Consider the following 20,452-nt stretch of genomic DNA (forward strand, 5'->3'; position numbering starts at 1 on the left):
AGCGCTTTATCAAAAGCGCTGACTAAGGTCTATATTTAAAAGCGCTGTCTAAGGGGGGTCTTAGACAGCGCTTTTAGAAAGCGCTGTCTAAGACCCCCCCTTAGACAGCGCTTTCATTATTTTTTTGGAACAGTTTCCGTGTTTTATTTTAATTTTAACCTTAGACAGCGCTTTCTTTTAAAAGCGCTGTCTAAGATGCGCTGTTAAAAGTCATTTTTGACGTAGTGATGGCGGTGCTGCAATCGTAACTGCTCCAATGGTATGGTCATGATTTTTCTTGTTACGACCCTTTTGACCGTACACAGCATTTGATTCATTCCTTCCCTGATAGGACCTTTTGGTGCTTGCAGAGGTGGCCGCCTGTATCTTTCCACTTCGGATGCCACTTTCAACACGCTCACCTGTCAATATAAGTTCAGTGAAACCTGATGAAGAACTTCCCAGTAGATGGCTGTAGAATGGCCCGGTCAGTGTGCCCATGAACATATCCACCAATTCTCTGTCAGTCATAGGGGGTTTGACTCTGCCAGCCAAATCTCTCCATTTCTGAGCGTACTCTTTGAAGCTTTCTTTGGATCCCATAGTCATATTCTGCAACTGTAGCCGAGTAGGTGCTAGTTCAGAGTTATACTGGTACTGTTTATAGAAAGCTGTTGCTAAATCAGTCCAGGTGCGGATGTCAGAGTTCTCGAGCTGATAATACCATTCCAACTGTGTGCCAGACAGACTTTCTTGGAAGAAATGGATCCATAGCTTCTTATCAGTGGTATGTGGCTGGATCTTTCTCACATAAGCTCTCAGATGCATCTGAGGATAGGATGCGCCATCGTACTTAGTGAAAGTGGGGATCTTGAATTTGCGAGGAATGGTCACATCGGAGACCAGACCCAAACTTTCGAAATCCAGACCGGGCGCCTTCTGACCCTCCATGGCTAGCATACGTTCTTCCAGCAGCTTGTACTTATCATCTTTTGGAGAGTACTGTTCGTTTTCATAATCTTCATCGTCATCCTCAGGGTTGGTGAAATCAACATTCTCCTCCTCTGAATCATTCTCTGTCTCCTCTTCTGGACCATTCGGGATCCCAAACTTGACTCTCGCGGCCTGTCTTTTAAGCCTTCTTCCTGGGTTGATGTAACTCACAGGTTTCGGGTCTTTCTTCTTCTCGAGCAAGAGAGCCTTCAGTTCCTCCTGCCCCTTGGATAAGCTCAGCATCATCTCCTGGAATTGAGCATTCTGAGCCTGGAGATCCTTGACCGTTTGTTCGAGAGCCATTTTTCTGTTTAAGAGGAAGACCGTGAGAATATGGTCTTTTGGAATACCTGTTATGCAATGTTATGTTATGCTATGCAATGCATGAAATGTTTTCAAGGACTTTTGGAATTTAACTTTGCGTAAACTACCAAAAAGAGAGACACTTTTATTAATAATTTTTTTTTAATCAAGGTTCATTATAATAAGGAAAAAGTAAAAAATACAATAAAAGCTCAAGCCTCCCAGGGACGGCTTCTTTTTGGGCGAAGATATGTATTGAGTCTTCGTTCCTCATTAAGCTGGCTGGTGAGCTCTAGTACTTTCTTCTTTTCTGCATTGAACTGAGCTTCGAAAGTGTCCCTCTCCTCTCTCAACTGGGTCCAAGATCTCTTCAATTCCTCAACATCAGTAGGCATATCTGGATAAGGACTGATCTGAGAAATATCTCCTTCGACCCCTGGTTCAACAATCAATGGTCCAACCGCAAGATATGGCATAACAAGTTCACGAGCTCTTGCGCGTACCCATTTGAGATAAGGCTCCATAGGAATAGAATTTTTCCGTCCTAAAGTGCTTCTTTTGACCATGCCCCAAGCTCGTACAAACCTTTGACGGAGACCTTGAGAGTCATTGTCGTAGTCAAACACTGTACCTTGAATAATCATTTCATGTGGACCATCTCTTCGAGCATACCCAAACTGACGTAAGGCTAAAGCTGGGTTATAAGTAATACCCCCTCTTACCCCCAGGAGTGGTACGTTAGAGAATTCTCCACAACGGTCGATGAGGATAACATTTTCTCTGAGATTAGAACACCAACGGATGTCTGAATGGGAGAGTGCCATTATCCTTTGAGACCATTTCAAATTTTGATCACTCTTCAAGACTGATTGAGGGAGGTGCGAAATAAACCACCTAGACAACAAAGGTACGCAGCACATGAGAGTCCCTTGCCTTCTCATAGTACGAGTGTGAAGGGAATGCAAGATGTCTCCAAGCAAGGTAGGCACAGGGTTATGAGTGAGGAATATCTTAATAGCATTCATGTCTATGAATTGGTCTGGATTAGGGAATAACACCAAACCATAGATCAGTAATGCTAGGACATCTTCAAAAGCATGGGCATTCATAACTTTTAGGAATTCTCGGGCCTTATTTATCAGAAATTTGGCAAGTAAACCCTTAACTCCACTTCTTGTTACCCAATTAGTTTCAATGTCAGACTTTGTCATGTGTAAAGCTGCGGCAACTTTTTCAGACTTCAGAACTTTTTCTAAACCACTGAACGGTATTTGATCAAGGATAGGTATCCCAAGCAACTTGGAGAATTCTTCTAATGTGGGTACCAACTGATAATCCGGGAAGGTGAAGCAATGATGTTTAGGATCGAAGAACTGGAATAGAACTCTCATCATATCTTCCTTGAAACCAGTGGTAACCAAATTGAGGAGAGAACCATGTTTTTTGATGAATTGATCATGATCGGGAAGTTCTGACACTAAATCCTTGAGTTGAGGAGAGATTGCTACAAGATTGATCCGGATAGTCTTCCTGGAAGCCATAACCTGTTTAACAGAGCAAAGCTAAATCCCTAAGTCCTTGAAATGGTTAGTACAATGTTATGATGTTATGATGTTAAGTAAATAACAAGCACAAGCAAGTCACACAACAATCATTCCTAAGTTTTAAGGCTTGCATGAGTTCCATAGGTAAGTACCCTCCCCACTGAAGTTTGGTTGGTTCAACCTGTCCTAGAATAGTAACCGGGTTCTAGAAGGATCTCCAATCATCGACCTTCCTCTAAGTCCACTTCAGTGCAACACCAAGTGGTTGACCAAAGCTTCCCTAAAGTCCAATCTCAAAGAGTGTAGTATCGAGTCTCAACCAACCTCAGTCGGAACCGAAGTCAGTTATGTCACTACTTTCTAATGGCTAGGATGAGGCAATTAGGGTTCTAAAGGTCTGGTTAATGCTTTGATGACGCCACGCGAATGCCAATTTTTTCCTCAAGTAAACATGAGGAACATCAGGACATCCAAAGTGTCACATTAACCGTAGCCATCATTTTAACCATTCCAGTATACGCCGGATAGTCGCGATGATCTATTGCTACTTACCTAAGGTACACTAGATCCGGGTGTAGGATCTTTCACTCAAAGCTCCCTTAAAAGAAGGAACAATTAGGAAAACATAAATGATTTTTTTTTTTTAAGGTGGACCTCTCTTTATATGTCCCCAGCAGAGTCGCCAGTTCTGTCATACGGTGAACTGACTTTTTGTGTGTTTTTAATCGCAATGTCGCGGTTAGCAAGAGTCGCCACCGACTTTTCTTTTATCCCATAAGGAAAGGTGGAAAAGAACAGGAAAGACCTTAATTTAGATTCTTAGGTTCGGGAGGTACATTATACAAAGGGAAGGTGTTAGCACCCTTTGTATCCATGGTTATCCATGGGCTCTTAATTGCTCAATCATTGAAAGAGTGTTTGAGGAATGCGTGAAAATGTTTTGAAAAGGAGAGTTTTAACTTTGTAATGATTCTCGTATGAATGTATACAAAGTGGTTATCTCGTTTAGTTTTGAAAGTTATTTAGAAAAATATAACTCGGCAATGATCCTAGTATGAATGTATGCCGAGTGGTGATTTTCTAAAAAGGATGTTTTGAAATGTGTGAGGTGTAGAAAGTATTTTAGGTTATGAATGAGCAATTAAGGGTTATACCTGTCCGAGGTCTTTCCGGGCATTTCCTATCCTTATGAGGGTAAAACTATCCTTACTATTGAGAAGTAAGTAGTTTTATCCTTTGGATGTAGGAGGGTCATCGAAGGGTCATTGATTGGTCATTGAAGGCAACAGTTGTGAGGATATCTTAGCATTCGAAGGGACTATCATCATTTAACCGTAGGCTACACCGAAGGGTCATCGAGGGACAAAGGCAACATTCGAGGGATGATGATTTAACCGAAGGGTCTTTGCTAAGGGTATCCCCATATTCGCGGGACATGACCGTAATACCGAAATCGTGGGGTAACAAAGAGAGGTCCGATATCATTTATTTAAAGGCAAGGTGTTGTAATTACTTAGATAGCCGTAATCAATTAGGTAATTAGATCCATATTAACATCAATACATTAAGATCAATTAAGCCATTAGGGTGGATCTTCGCCATAACATTAATACATTAAAATCAATTGAATAATTCGGGGTGAATCTCCATAAGGGTATCCCACATACAAGGTGGAATACCTAGCCGGCCGTTTCTTCGAGAATATGTAAGCCTTTACACCATTCAACACACGGGTTAGAGCATTGAGATAAAGTATGATTTGACAATTGCACCATAAAATGAACATAACAGTCATGAACTCAGGCCAAATGATGCAGAACTATGACAAATCATGCCTAGATAAACATAAGATAGAACAACAAAGAGACAAAGCAGCCACTGTCCCGTTCGCCTCTGCTTCGCCTAGCGAAGGCCTAGCGAGTACTCGCTACTGGCTCGCTTAGCGATGTGCTAGCGAGCGGCTGTTGGTTTTGAATTTGATATCAGTACAATCTCAACCAATTTCATGCTTTATGGATTTCATTACTGCAATTAAATGGTTAATCATTTAAGGTCTGCAGGTATATACTAAAGTTCACATGCCAAGCTTAAGATATTTCATAAATCTAATCATGAAGCCATATGCAAATTAAGAACATAATAATAATAGCAATGTAAACCTGTTAGCAACTGAGTTGTGACTTCGAATCGGCAAATCGGATTGAATTGGGCAGAGATAGACCTTGGTGCCGCCGAATTCCTTCAGGGTTTGCCTCCCGTGAGTATCAGGGTTTGCTTGCTAGAGCTCTCCTTTCTCCGTTTTCGTTCTCCCGTCTCCGTTTTTCTTCCTCTTTTCGTGACTGAAGGCTTGGCTATTTATAGTGCTCTTGTTGTGACCTAATGGGCTCAGAATGAAGCCCAGAAATTCTGATATTCGCAAGCTTCGCTAGGCGAAGGAATTGCTCGCCTAGCGAGCAAGCTTTTTTTTTGGGCTTTTACTGGATCTGGCGCTTCGCTGGAGCGAGTGTCATGACGAGGGGTTCGCTAGGCGAAGGGATTGCTCGCCTAGCGAGCAAGCTAGTTTGGGCCTTTTCTTGGATTGGGTCTGTTGTGAGCTGGGCTTTCGTTCCTTTAAGATCAGTGCCTTGCAGAATAAGTCGGAGTGTCTTGAAAAATGCCTTGTAATATTAACGGGCAAATTTTGGTGTATGACACTAATCCTAAGGGAACATGAATTTCACTAATAAAATCCTAGGGTTAGAATTGTCAAATTCATAGAAACAATTAAGGAGTTAAACTATAATTAAAATTAATTATTCCAATAATTAATCTTAATTAAAATTTTAATCAAAATCTAATTTAATTCTATAAGATTATGAACATGTTAAACCTAATTAATCTCCTAAAGGTTAATCAAGAATTAATAAGACAAAAAGAAATCAATTGATCAAAGAAACAGTTAATAAGAAAACAATTTAAACCAATAAATGGGTCTCGATAAAGGTGCAGAACCTGAAAATAGAGTGCAAAATTCAGAAATAGAGGCTTTGGGCTCCAAAAGAGTAAGCCCAAATACAAAGAAATGTTGTTGGATTCAACATGGTTAGCATCTAGTAATACAAGGTTATGGAGAGCAAAATATTGGGCTTAATGGCTAATCCTAATAGAATTTGAAAAGGGAAATGTAAAAATTAAGAAACTCACTTTGTCTTCTCTATACATCATCTTCCAATTTTTATGTCAAAAAGGAGTCACCATCGGAGCTCCAACACCATCACGTCGGAGGTGGCGGAGTTGTCCGGAATCAAGAAAAAGCACCAATTTTCTACTCCTCTCAACCTCTTCTATCCTAATCTCTCATCTATTCTAACTAAAATTTAATCAATTCCGGAAATTGAGCCATTAAAGTCAAGAGCCATAAGCACAAAATCTGAAATTAAATGGAGACGGAGGAGAATCAAACCACCAAACCTTGGGGTTTTGTTTCTCCACTACATAAGCTACATTGTGGTATTAAAAATTCAGCAAACAAGCAAGGATAAAAATTCACCGAACAGAGCTTTGTTCTTGGAATTTGGTGTTGGAGATGAAGAAGATGAAGTGTAAACCAGAGGTATGCTACCTTGAACCTTTAATCTTCTACTTCTACTATGAACTCCTTCTCTTCAAGAATCGACTCTGAAAAATTCTGAATCGAATTGTTATTGTTGATGCTGATTATGTGAATGTAGGAATAATGTTTTTGCTCCTCCTTGTGTTTATATAGGTTATAGGTTTGGATCAAATGGAGGTTCGAAATTAGTTTTGTGAGGCTTTGAATTTGTTAAATGAGGCTTGGAGTTAGTTAAAGTGGTTTGGAATTAGTTTGAAGAGGTTTGGAGTTAGTTTGATGTGGTTTGGAATTAGTTTGGGACTGTTATGAGTAACTCACAAATGTTGAGAAGTTTGGTGAATTGAAGTGTTAGGCGCTTGGTTTAATGCATGAATGATATGACTGTTTGTTGCATAATTATGTAAAGGTTACAGTGTGTATTGATGCAAACATTGAGACTGGTTTGGAGTGCAAAGAAAACTGCATTACTGCTGAAAAATGCATCATTTTGGCTCACTGTCCCAGGTGTAACCGGTTACCCGAAGCATGTAACCAGTTACATGTAGAAAAAAAGTGAAAAATATACTGAGGTATCCGGTTACCTGAAACATGTAACCGGTTACATGCACAAAAAAATTGAAAAATATACTGAGGTAACCGGTTATCTGAAACATGTAACCGGTGACATGAAGAAAAAAAGGGTTTTCCTTCATTTTGATGCATGGGCTCATGTGTGAAGCATAATGGCTGGGATTTTTCTTATTGTGTGTGATTTTGCAAGATTCACATGATCAATACTTTGTGTTGGTTAATGGCACGGAGCATGGCATTCATGACTCTGACACTTGTATATTCTGGAGAAACTCAAGAGATGGAATGCAGATATACTTGGTGCACTTGTTGATTTTGGCCTATTAAACATTTTGTAATGAAACAGTTGTTTGAGCTACGTTTTGTACTTGAGTAAATTTAAACAAATCTTGAATCCGATTTCTTTAACTTGGATGAACATTTGTGCAATGAATCAAATAAATCAGAGACCGAGATAACCCCTAGTAACCCCAATATCCAATTCCATGATGAAATCAATACAACTACCAACGTATACCACATATTGGAGTCCCACGTGACTTGATCCATAAGGAATGAACCAACCGATATTGTTGTGCCAGTACCACTTTAGTAAAACCTTTCAATTAATAATTTTTATTTAAAAATAACTGTAAATGTATGTGCTATGATGGATGAATATGCAGATGCAATGGGAAATAAGCCAAACAAAAACTGCAGAAGGTAGGGCAAATTTTTGGGTATGACAAGGTCGACACACATGACCATCCGAATATGCACGGGAAGTGCTGAAGGATCTAAGTCTGAAAATGGTACAAATTAATTATTACTAAAAGATGCAGAAATGGATGTAGCAAAGGTGTGATGAAAATGACACACAAACACTAAAAGATGCAAAAATATTACTGTCAACAGTGTGATGATGCCTGTCACCTGTTTGATCTTCCACATACAACCTTCGACTAACTTTAAGTACATGTAAACCAAACAAGCATCCCCCTAATTATACTCATGGATTCGCTCCAAGTCACCGTAATATCACAGATAGATCACATCCACATAAGTGACACTCTTGTTAAAAAAAAGGACGTGCCAACCAAGTACAACATGTATGCTCTTAGAGCGTATGATCTATGATGCGCAACCTCCTCGTCATCACCAAAAACCTGTTCTATATGATAGAAGTGTCGTGTATACAACCTCTCCACGAATTGAAACCTAGCATGAGGCCCTTAGGTGGCTTCTAACTCCTTGATTGCTTTCCATGGGTCAGATCCTAAATAATTGATAAGTGATTATTGCATCATGTTTTTAGCTTATTTTATTTTCGTTTTATTGTGTGTTTTATTGTTGTTTCACTTTTATGCGCTTTTGTGCATTTTTATAATTTTCAGCTAATAAGGAACTATCAGGCAAGACGAAAGTGGAAAAGGCGAAAAATCACGCATTCACGAGTCATCTCAGTATAAAAGACCCATAGCCAACACTGCCTTGCCGTGTCAGCTGACCCGAGCTGCGTTAGCCATTGAAGGCCCCCAGTAGTAAATTCATGAGAAGAACACGAGCTAACCATGTTGCCTGATGTAACACCCCTTTTTCTACCCCAAAATACTTAACATATAATCAGAGTAAATAAGCACGCATATAAACAAAAGGGCGTCACATCGACGTTTTCAAAAACTAGAAGCTTTCAAAAACCAACATCATTCATCATCAATATACAATACACCTGGTCATTTAAAAAATAACACATTTCCATTATCATGAATATTCAAGAGTATGCGTTCGCAGCGGAAAATAACGAATATCCATGCATTCATCAAATGATCCATGTCCCATACCATGCTCATCTCTCAATAATCTCTTCAATTAAACATGTTCACCATTAATAACATAAAACGTATCCAAATCAGATATAAGTTCAATACTGCTAATCTACCCAGTGTTACATGACCAGAGCATTGGCTCACTACTTAGTCTCTAAACGAAGTACCGCAGCTCTCCAGCTAATCTCGAGTGAGCTACCGTCCACTTACTTCAGCGATACTACTCCTGAGTATCTGCGCGATACCCATGTAAAGGTAACATTCAAACAGAAAGGGTGAGAATTCAAATCATTATGAAGAAGTATTAATCAAGCACAATGATTAAATCAACAATTAAAGGAATTCATCATACTTCATATAACCATGTAAATAATATTAACCAACATTTATTTCACATGTTTCAAGCACACATAAAAACTCAAGGAGTATAATATTCAAATCCAATATTATATTCTCAAATATACACATAACTACAATTATCACATAATCACATATTCAGTCAAGTTATGTATCCAAACATCATCAAATTCAATTACCATATCTCATACACACATCACAATCACATCAATGCAAACATTCAATTATCACATAACTCTAATGTGACTCAATGCAAGACATGTGACTCTATGCATGTGGTACCAATGTGAACCCAACGTTTCACCGCTTTCCGATTCAATATCTAAAATCCAAGCCACTACGTCTATTTCCAATTAAGAATGAACGTCTGCTACGCCTATTTCCAATTAAGAATCAACGTCTATATGGACCCAACATTCCACCGCTTTTCGATTCAATATCTAGAATCCAAGCCACTACGTCTATTTCCAATTAAGGATCAACGTCTGCTACGCCTATTTCCAATTAAGGATAAACGTCTATATGGACCCAACGTTCCACCGCTTTTCGATTCAATATCCAAAATCCAAGCCACTACATCTGTTTCCAAATAAGGATCAACGTCTGCTATGCCTATTTCCAATTAAGGATCAACGTCTAATACCATGTGAACCCACAGTTTCACCGCTTCCACTATGAAACCGACCATGCCATGAATTAATGTACAAATACCAACACATATGCAATTAAGATCATCTCTACCATCTTAACATTCTACATATCACCACAATTCACTCTATGAATTATCCACCAATGGTACATATACACATTCATAACAATATATCATTCACAAATATAGGCTAATTATCAAATACGCACACATAAATTTCATTCCAAAACGAATACAACATTTAAATCTCAATTTTTCACTTTTCAAACAGTGTTAACCGGTTAACGCATATGGTTAATCGGTTAACGCAAAACAGAATGCGCTTCCTGGCAAATTTCAACAGTGTTAACCGGTTAACGCATTTGGTTAACCGGTTAACGCAAAACGGAATGCATTCCCTAGCCTATTTTCAACAGTGTTAACCGGTTAACACAAAAACAGAATGCTATTTCTGCGTTAACACAAAACAGAATGCAAAAATCTTTTGTGTTTTTCATCGTTGGAGGACTTTCGGACCTCCGATTTCGATTCCGTAAAAAGCTACACGTTCAGAAAATTATAACTTATACAATACTCTCAACATATAACGTTAATTTGCAGTTTTAACACAATCAATCACCACAATTCAAGAATAATCATCAAAACCTAATAATTTCAAACAACCATACAAAATTAGGGATTTTTAACCTAAACATACTTCTACCCATTGACCCGATCATACTAACCCATAATAATAAGGATTCCCACCTTACCTCTTCAATTTTCTGGAAACCCTAGCTCCTCTCTTATTCTTCCACTCTTCTCCTCACTTTCCTTCTTCTCTTTCTCTATTGTTGTCAAATGATCAATGAATCCTAATTCTCACTCTCCTCCCCTTTATATACTAGTATTCTATTTGGGCTTAAATCATGATACTTCTAATTTAATTAATATGCCCAATAAGACCTAATATTTAAATATCTCTAATTAGTTCAATTAAATTAAACTAACACCACATACACACTAAGTTAATTAATACAATTATTTAATTATATCTCATATCAACTAAATAATTAATTAACACTCCAAATAAATAAAATAAAATATAGTAATAATAATATAAGGAATAATTACTAAAATTGGGTTGTTACAACTCTCCCCCACTTAAAAGATTTCCGTCCTCGAAAATTCACCTCAAACGAACAACTCCGAATACGATTCTTTCGTCTTATCCTCGAGTTCCCAAGTAATATTGCCATTGGCGACTCCACCCCATATCACTTTCACCAAAGCAGTTTCCTTACCACGAAGCTTCGTCACTTCCCGATCTTCTCTAATCTCGTCAAGAATGCCACACGTAAGTTTCAACATACCAAGCTTAACACACGAAGACGTCGCTTCACAAACCAATCTTCCTTAGCACTAACCTCAGGAAAAATAACCGTCTTCTCGAAACAGTTGATATACACCCGATTAAATTCTAACCAATTCATACCCAAAATCACATCAAGTTACTCTAAAGGAAGACAAACTAAATCAATTCCAAAATCCCTACCAAAGATACTTAACGGACAATTCAGACACATATAGGAAGTAGAAACAGAACCCATAGCAGGTGTATCAATAACCATACTTCTACGCATATCAGATAATATAAGATTCAATCTCTAAGCACAATCCAAAGAAATGAAAGAATGTGTTGCACCGGTATCAATAATGGCAGTCAAAGGTGTACCATTAATAAAGAATGTACCTTGGATTAGCCTATCATCGGTAGTGGCCTCCGCGCCAGACAATGCAAACACCTTTCCCCTCGCTTGCTCCTTCTTTGGCTTATCACATTTGGTACTAATGTGACCTTTCTCACCACAATTGTAACAAGTCACACTCGAACCAACTCCACACTGGTTTGCTTTGTGACCACTCTTGCCACAATTGAAACACGTCATAGAATCCTTACTACAATCAACAGCACGATGACCTTCGACGCCACATTGGAAACACGTAAGTGGAGTAGAAGATCCTCCCCCACTTGGCTTCTTGCCAAAACCAGATTGTTTCCTCTTGTCATCATACGGTTTCCCACGACCCTGGTCTTTCCCCTTCAAACTCTTGTAGAAAGAAGCACTTTCCCTACTATCCTCATCATAAATCCGACTCTTGTTAACCAACTCCACAAAACGAGTAATCTGTTGGTAACCAATGGCCTTCTTGATATCATGTCTCAAGCCATTCACAAACTTCAAACATTTAGATCTCTCAGCATTAGCAGTATTGTAATGAGGGCAATACTTGATAAGCTCCTAAAATCTAGCAGCATATTCAGCAACAGTACCATTTCCTTGCTTCAATTCAAGGAACTCCACCTCTTTCTTCCCACGACAATCTTCTGGAAAATAGTTCTCCAAGAAGACATCACGGAAAAGAGCCTAAGTAACCTCAATGCTATCTTCTTCAAACCTCTGAAGAGTGTTATTCCACCAATCTTTAGCTTCCTTCTCAAGCATATGAGTACCAAACTGCACTTTCTGAGCATCAGTACAGTTCATGACTCTGAAGATCTTCTCAATTGCCTTCAGCCAAGCTTGAGCTTTATCAGGTTCATGCTCACCCTCAAAGACAGGAGGATTGTTCCGCTGGAATCTCCCCAAAGCACGGAACTCATCATCATCTCCATTTCGGTTACCACCATTCGCTTGAGGGATCTGACCCATGGATTCAGCCAACATCCTCAGCGCCTTAGCAATGGCATCATCATTCCTGCCTGCAACCATCGTCCTGAACAGTCGGAACAATCAGACAACCAGTATCGATCGTGTCAGATACACAATCAAATACAACAGGATTGAAAACCCTAACGATTATTGACCAACTGGTCAACCAGGCTCTGATACCACTTATGTAACACCCCTTTTTCTACCCCAAAATACTTAACATATAATCAGAGTAAATAAGCACGCATATAAACAAAAGGGCGTCACATCGACGTTTTCAAAAGCTAGAAGCTTTCAAAAACCAACATCATTCATCATCAATATACAATACACCTGGTCATTTAAAAAATAACACATTTCCATTATCATGAATATTCAAGAGTATGCGTTCGCAGCGGAAAATAACGAATATCCATGCATTCATCAAATGATCCATGTCCCATACCATGCTCATCTCTCAATAATCTCTTCAATTAAACATGTTCACCATTAATAACATAAAACGTATCCAAATCAGATATGAGTTCAATACTGCTAATCTACCCAGTGTTACATGACCAGAGCATTGGCTCACTACTTAGTCTCTAAACGAAGTACCGCAACTCTCCAGCTAATCTCGAGTGAGCTACCGTCCACTTACTTCAGCGATACTACTCCTGAGTATCTGCGCGATACCCATGTAAAGGTAACATTCAAACAGAAAGGGTGAGAATTCAAATCATTATGAAGAAGTATTAATCAAGCACAATGATTAAATCAACAATTAAAGGAATTCATCATACTTCATATAACCATGTAAATAATATTAACCAACATTTATTTCACATGTTTCAAGCACACATAAAAACTCAAGGAGTATAATATTCAAATCCAATATTATATTCTCAAATATACACATAACTACAATTATCACATAATCACATATTCAGTCAAGTTATGTATCCAAACATCATCAAATTCAATTACCATATCTCATACACACATCACAATCACATCAATGCAAACATTCAATTATCACATAACTCTAATGTGACTCAATGCAAGACATGTGACTCTATGCATGTGGTACCAATGTGAACCCAACGTTTCACCGCTTTCCGATTCAATATCTAAAATCCAAGCCACTACGTCTATTTCCAATTAAGAATGAACGTCTGCTACACCTATTTCCAATTAAGAATCAACGTCTATATGGACCCAACATTCCACCGCTTTTCGATTCAATATCTAGAATCCAAGCCACTACGTCTATTTCCAATTAAGGATCAACGTCTGCTACGCCTATTTCCAATTAAGGATCAACGTCTATATGGACCCAACGTTCCACCGCTTTTCGATTCAATATCCAAAATCCAAGCCACTACATCTGTTTCCAAATAAGGATCAACGTCTGCTATGCCTATTTCCAATTAAGGATCAACGTCTAATACCATGTGAACCCACAGTTTCACCGCTTCCACTATGAAACCGACCATGCCATGAATTAATGTACAAATACCAACACATATGCAATTAAGATCATCTCTACCATCTTAACATTCTACATATCACCACAATTCACTCTATGAATTATCCACCAATGGTACATATACACATTCATAACAATATATCATTCACAAATATAGGCTAATTATCAAATACGCACACATAAATTTCATTCCAAAACGAATACAGCATTTAAATCTCAATTTTTTCACTTTTCAAACATTGTTAACCGGTTAACGCATATGGTTAATCGGTTAACGCAAAACAGAATGCGCTTCCTGGCAAATTTCAACAGTGTTAACCGGTTAACGCATTTGGTTAACCGGTTAACGTAAAACGGAATGCACTCCCTAGCCTATTGTTGAGTGTAGGTTTAGAGTGTCGGGTTTTTGTTATCGTCTCCACAGGGATTGTGAGATATCGCCGTCGTTCGACAGTTGTTAAGTTCTTAACTTGTAGTAACAAGGGGGATTTTAGGTTTTTGGTAACGGTAGCTTGCATAAAAAGTAAAAAATTGCGGTAAAAGTTTTGGTTTTAAGATTTGAGAAATATTGTCAAAGTTAGGGTTCGACGATCACTTTGCATGCATATGTTCGATCAACAAAACTCATAAACTCCATTAGAAAATAAACTATTTCACAAAGTCCTCCCAATGTGTTTATCTCTAACACACATTGTGGTTTTTCCCATTTTGATCCATTGTTGATCTCTCACACAATCTATCAAAATGACAACTTTTAGGTTTAACTTTTTAGTGAACAAACTCATTCATTACTATCTCTAGCTAACAAACAAGGATGGATGAAAACCTAGGTCAAGAGTTGGAAAACATCTCTCGATCATAAACCAACACAAAGAGTTATCAATAAAACAAGGTTTTCACCATACATTCATCATCAAAGAGTTTACAAATGAAGATCATCCCATTTACATACAAAGCTTATGATCATCTACATCTAACCTTGACAAAATGAAAGACTTAGCTACTCATTTTCATGGTAGCTTGGTCAACAAGTTTCGGAAGAAGGTTGATCAACATTCGAGTCGAAGAATCGAGATTGGATGGGAATCCACCTTCTTTTTGTAGAATATTGTTAAGAGATGAAGAAATATGAGAAAATGGGTTTCTAGGTCACAAAATCACTCTAGAAAAATGCTGGAAAATATCTAAGTGTAAAAGTTGTGTCCTTTTCAAAAAGTAGCCCCTGCGTCTTATAGTATTGGTTCCTGAGCTGTCATGCTCGCTAGGCGAGCAGAATGGTTCGCCTAGCGAGCCCCAAAATAGCCACCAGAGGCACCTGCGCCCAGAAGAATCTTCCCAAAAAAGTTGCATATGTTCGCTAGGCGAACAATCCTTCACTAGGCGAAGCCCACGCTTCCTCCTTCGCTCCAGCGAGCCTTGATGATGTTGCTACTGGAATTGCTCGCTGGAAGCTCGCTAGTGGCTCGCCTAGCGAGTAAGTATTGAAGGTGAGAAAAACAAGAAAGGGGGGTTTGAATTGTTTGAAAAATAAGCGCTTTTGCAATAATGAAAATCACACAATGATTTTATACTGGTTCGCTTATAACACAAAGCTACTCCAGTCCACCCGGCCAAGGTGATTTCGCCTTCAACAAGGACTTAATCCACTAATCTTGAAAGATTACAAACAACCCCTAAGAGAGAAGAAAATCTCTTAGTCCTCTCAAGTCTACAGACTACAAAGAGTCACTTGAGGAAATCAAATAAAAATAGATACAAGATGTGTAATCTAGAGTGCTTCTAAGAAAGCAAATATTACAAACTTAAGAACAAATTTTTCACTTGATAAGCAACAACTTAGTGAAAATCTTTGAAGAACAAAGATGTTTTTCTTGAGCGTGATATGATTTCAGTATAGTTTTGGCTAGTGATTTCTTCGTGTTTACTGAATGAGATTTCTTCTCTATTTATAGGAGTTGAAGTAGAGTTGAAGTAGCGTTGAGTCTGTTGGATATTGAGATGTAGTTACGCCATTCCATTAATAGCTTCTGCAGTAGACTTTTTCACTTAGAAGTGACTACTTACCACAATTAGTAACTTCTCTCTTGGAAGTGGAGATTAACGTCTCTTTTCTGATTGAGGAAATCCATTTGCAGAACTTTAACTTGGCTTAAACGTTACTTCATCATGATTAACAATTCTGATTAGAGTCTTTGTGTATCTGAAGAAACTGGCTTCTGATGTTATCTCTTGAAAGTTCAGATGGCACTGATAACTTCAGAATTTACAGAAGACATTTGTTCAGAGTCAGAGCTTCTAGACTTTACTTCATGTTCAGATGCTTCTGATACTTTGCAGTTTTGTCCAGAGTCAGAGCTTCTTGAAACGAGATTCCTCTTTAGATGCTTCTGATACTTGAGATATTGCATCTGATCTTGTTTTGCATCTGATGACATCATCAGATTTATTTCTTCTTTCTTTAGAACCCTGCACACTTAGAAACTTTTCGTTAGGGTGCCATTTTTGGTTTCATCCTTTGTTATCATCAAAATCATGGAATCTATTGTAGAACTATTATTGTTCTTACAATCTCCCCCTTTTTGATGATGACAAAACAAATAAAATTATCAGATGAAACATGAAAAAAATATTAGATCAGATAAACAAAAGCTCCCCCTGAGTTAGCGCTAGGGAGTTCAGAAGTTCTTACCAGAGCTTTCCAAGTAATTAGGTTTCTGAAAACTTTCTGCAAATGCTTAACTTTAAAGTTAGAGTTATTTAATCAGAGCTATTATTTAATCAGAGCTATTTATATCAGAACTATTTCTACAATTGTTGCAGAATGCTTAAGGTTTTAGACATAGTTTTCATCAGAGCTATTTAATAATTTCTCCCCCTTTTTGGCATAATCAAAAAGGCATAAAACAGAAAAAGAATAATAGAGAGAAAAACACTTCATTAAACAAAAGCACAAAGGCAAGCAGCAGTCAAAACATCAGATTCAAGAGAATATCAGAGCTAAAAAAGAAAAGACAGAAGCAAAAACACTAGGCAACCAAAATAAATCCTAAGTGCCTAAGGGTTTGGAGGAGGAGGAAGTCTCTGTAGTAGCATAGCAAACATATTCTGGAGGTTTTCATTCAGAGCGTCTTGCTTGTCCATCCTTGCCCGGAGCTCACTCTGATCTTGCTTGATCTCTTGCTGATCTTGCTTGATCTCCTTCAGAGTGTTAAGAATCAGAGGGATCGCAGAGGAAGACTCCCCCTGAATCAGAGCCTGCTGAGCTTCAGCTTCAGCAGCAGCTTGGGCTTCTGCATCTGCCTTAGCCTTGGCTTCAGCTTCCTGAATTCTCAGAAGTTCTGCTTCCTTTGCCAGGCGTTCTTCTTCCAATCTCTTAGCTTCTTCTTCAGCTTCCCTAGCCAATCTTTCTTCTTCTAATCTCTTGGCCTCAGCTTCTCTAGCCAGTCTCTCTTCCTCTAACCTTCTGGCCTCAGCTTCTCTAGCCAGTCTCTCTTGGAGTCTTTCCTCAGAGTCTCTGATGTAGCCATTTCTGACTTGTTCAGAGATACTCTTCAGCCTATAAGACTCAGAGGTCATCCAACTAATAACTCTGTTCCAGTGTGTCCTAACAGATTTAGGATCATCACTGACTTCAGAATTTTTAGCCAGAGACTTGATCTTCTGGACTGAGGATTCTGCAACCTGTATAATGGCCTCCTCAAGGGTAGGTGTGATAATTTTAGGTTCAGGTTCAGGTTCAGGAGTATTAGTTGGAGAGTTTGGGGAGCTGAGATTTAGAAAGGGAGTTTCAGTTTCTGGTTCTGGCTGGGGTTCAGATTCTGCTTCTGGTTGAAGTTCAGAATCTGGGGAAGAAGCATAGAGTGGGTTTACATCTAAGGGGTCAGAGTCTGGTTCAGGTACAGCGGGAATAAGTGGTGGAGTGATATAAGGTTCAGATGGTTGAATCACAGGTGGTTGGGTTTCAGAGGGTGTGGTGGTTGTTTGTGGTGGAAGAGAAGTTCGGAGGGGAGAGGTTACTTCAGATTGTGTTTGAGTTTGTGGGGCGAAGTTTTTAGCATAGATTTCAGCTATTGTTGGGGAGTTTGGGTCAGAGTGTTCTTGATCAGAGGACTCTTGATCAGAGAACTCTTGGTCAGAGGAAGGTGAATGGTAAGGGGGTGATTCATAATCAGAGGATGATGAAGAGCTGTGGTGATATAGTTGATTAGGGTCAGAGGTTGTTGTAAAGGTACGAGCAATTTTTAGAACTGGTGGAGGTTGAGAGGTTCTGGTGATTGAAGGTGGTATTTCTGAGGTTGTAAATATTGGTTGAGAGGAGAGAGGGTTGGAGGAAGCCATTACAGATTCAGAAGAGACAGGAGGAATGGACTTACCAGAGGAGACATTCAGAGGTGCTGAAGCTTTGGTGCCAGAGGTTTCTCCAAGTCTGGCTTTCTTTGCCTTCCTTGCTTCCTCAGCTATCTTCTTCTCAGAAAGGCCTCTTTTGTATCTGACCAGATCTTCTACAGAGTCCAGACAGTCTTCAAGGCGGAAATCAGAGATATCAATGCCTTCATCCAGACGATCCTGAAGGTAGATAGCAATGGCGTCTCTGGGTTCGTTCTTGAAGAACCTTTCAAGGCCATGAGGCATCTTCCTCTGATCCTTCAGAGCTTCCCAGGTCACATTCATAGTGGGCTTGACTCTGATGTCCTTGATGATTCCCATACTCCTCAGATTTTTGGCATTCAGAGGCTTTCCAACGTCAATTGCCAGATCATCCATACATCTGGTCTTCTCCAGAGCATCTACCAGCCCATGCTCAATGAAGATGTCAGAGAGCAATCTTCCCAGAGGAATGTAGGATCTGGGCTTCATATTATTCCTTGTTTCTCTGACTGAATCCCTCAGATATCTGAAGAGGAGAACAGGGAGGTTGATTGGAATACCCTTCTGAATACAGTAGAGGATGCATTTCTGGTCAGCATTAATGTAATCTGAAGAGTTGGAGGCTGGACGATGATGGATTGTTCCCAGAATAATCTTCAACCAAACTCGGAGGTTCTGATGAAGCTCCTTGTTCTTAGATGGGTTTCCTTCAACGTTTGCTTTGAAGATAGTAGGGTTAATGACTTCTGTGATGCGCTTGGACCTTGGAGGAATGTTGTAAATCCTTTTACCTCCAGCTTTTTCCATATTTAGCAAAGAAGCAATAGACGCTTCTGTGATAATGATCTTCACTCCCAGAACAAAAGAAACGATGAACTCATCATCAGCATCTGCACATCTCCAGAATTCTTTCACCAGAAGAGGATAGATTGGACCATACAATCTGTTGAAGTAGGTTTCCCAACCTTGCTTGCGAAGATCTTCAGTTAAATCAACGCCATTTCTTTTCAAATTCTCAAAATCCACCAGCGATTCACACAGTACATCCAAACCTTCAAAGGGAGTAGAAAGATGAATGTGTTGTTCACGTTCCAAAATGTGAGGTTCTTTGTAAACTGGGGTCGTGGTAACATCTACAACCATGGGTGTTTGAGTGTTTGAGGTTTGGGGGTTAGAAGCAGCTTCCATTTGTTGGGAGAAGTTAAAAACTGCTTGTTCTTGAGGATTCATGACGAAGATTGATGAAGAAGATGAAGAACTGAGAAGGTTGCAGAGAAAACTTCGAGAGAGGGTTTAGGGTTTAAGAGTGAGTGAGAGTGATAAGTGTGTGAAATGTGAGAAAAGTGTTTATATACTAAGGGTAAAAACACATGCAAAACGACACACATACCAGCGTTAGCACAAAAACCAAAATAACACGTTTGGGGGAAAATGATTACAGCTCATTAATGAATGTCTAATCCCAACAGTAAGCACACTGCTCAAGGAGATTTCAAGCGTTCTGACCTTTGATTTCTTTTGACAGCTGTCTAGAAGTTCTAGGGTTAGACGCATGTTCCCCACGTGTTGATGTTTCTGATCTTCAGGAATACCAAAGGATTTCTGAAGATTTCTAACTCAGATATCTTCTTAACTTGGTAGAAGTATCAGAGTCAGAGGCAGAAGTATATTTGTTTTTATCAGAGTCTCATTTTACATGTTCAGAGCCAAATTTTACTCAGGACAATTTTTAATGTTCAGATTTTCTAAGATGAAACGAAATCTATCTTCAGCTAGAGGCTTAGTAAAGATATCTGCCCATTGATGTTCTGTATCAATGAACTTCAGCGTTACTATCCCTTTCTGAACATAGTCTCTAATAAAATGATGTTTTATTTCTATGTGTTTGGCTCTGGAATGCAAATGGGATTCTTACTCAAACAAATAGCAGCAGTATTATCACAAAGGATAGGAATGTTACTCTCAAAGATTTGTAGATCTTCTAGCTGATGTTTCATCCAGAGCATCTGAGTTGTGCACAGTGATGCTGAGATGTATTCTGCTTCTGCAGTTGATAGAGCAATTGTTGACTGTCTTTTGCTAGCCCAGGAGATTAAGTTGTTTCCCAGAAGCTGGCAATTTCCAGATGTGC

This window comes from Lathyrus oleraceus, chromosome 6, assembly GCF_024323335.1.
Source record: "Lathyrus oleraceus cultivar Zhongwan6 chromosome 6, CAAS_Psat_ZW6_1.0, whole genome shotgun sequence".
Classification (NCBI taxonomy): domain Eukaryota; kingdom Viridiplantae; phylum Streptophyta; class Magnoliopsida; order Fabales; family Fabaceae; genus Lathyrus; species Lathyrus oleraceus.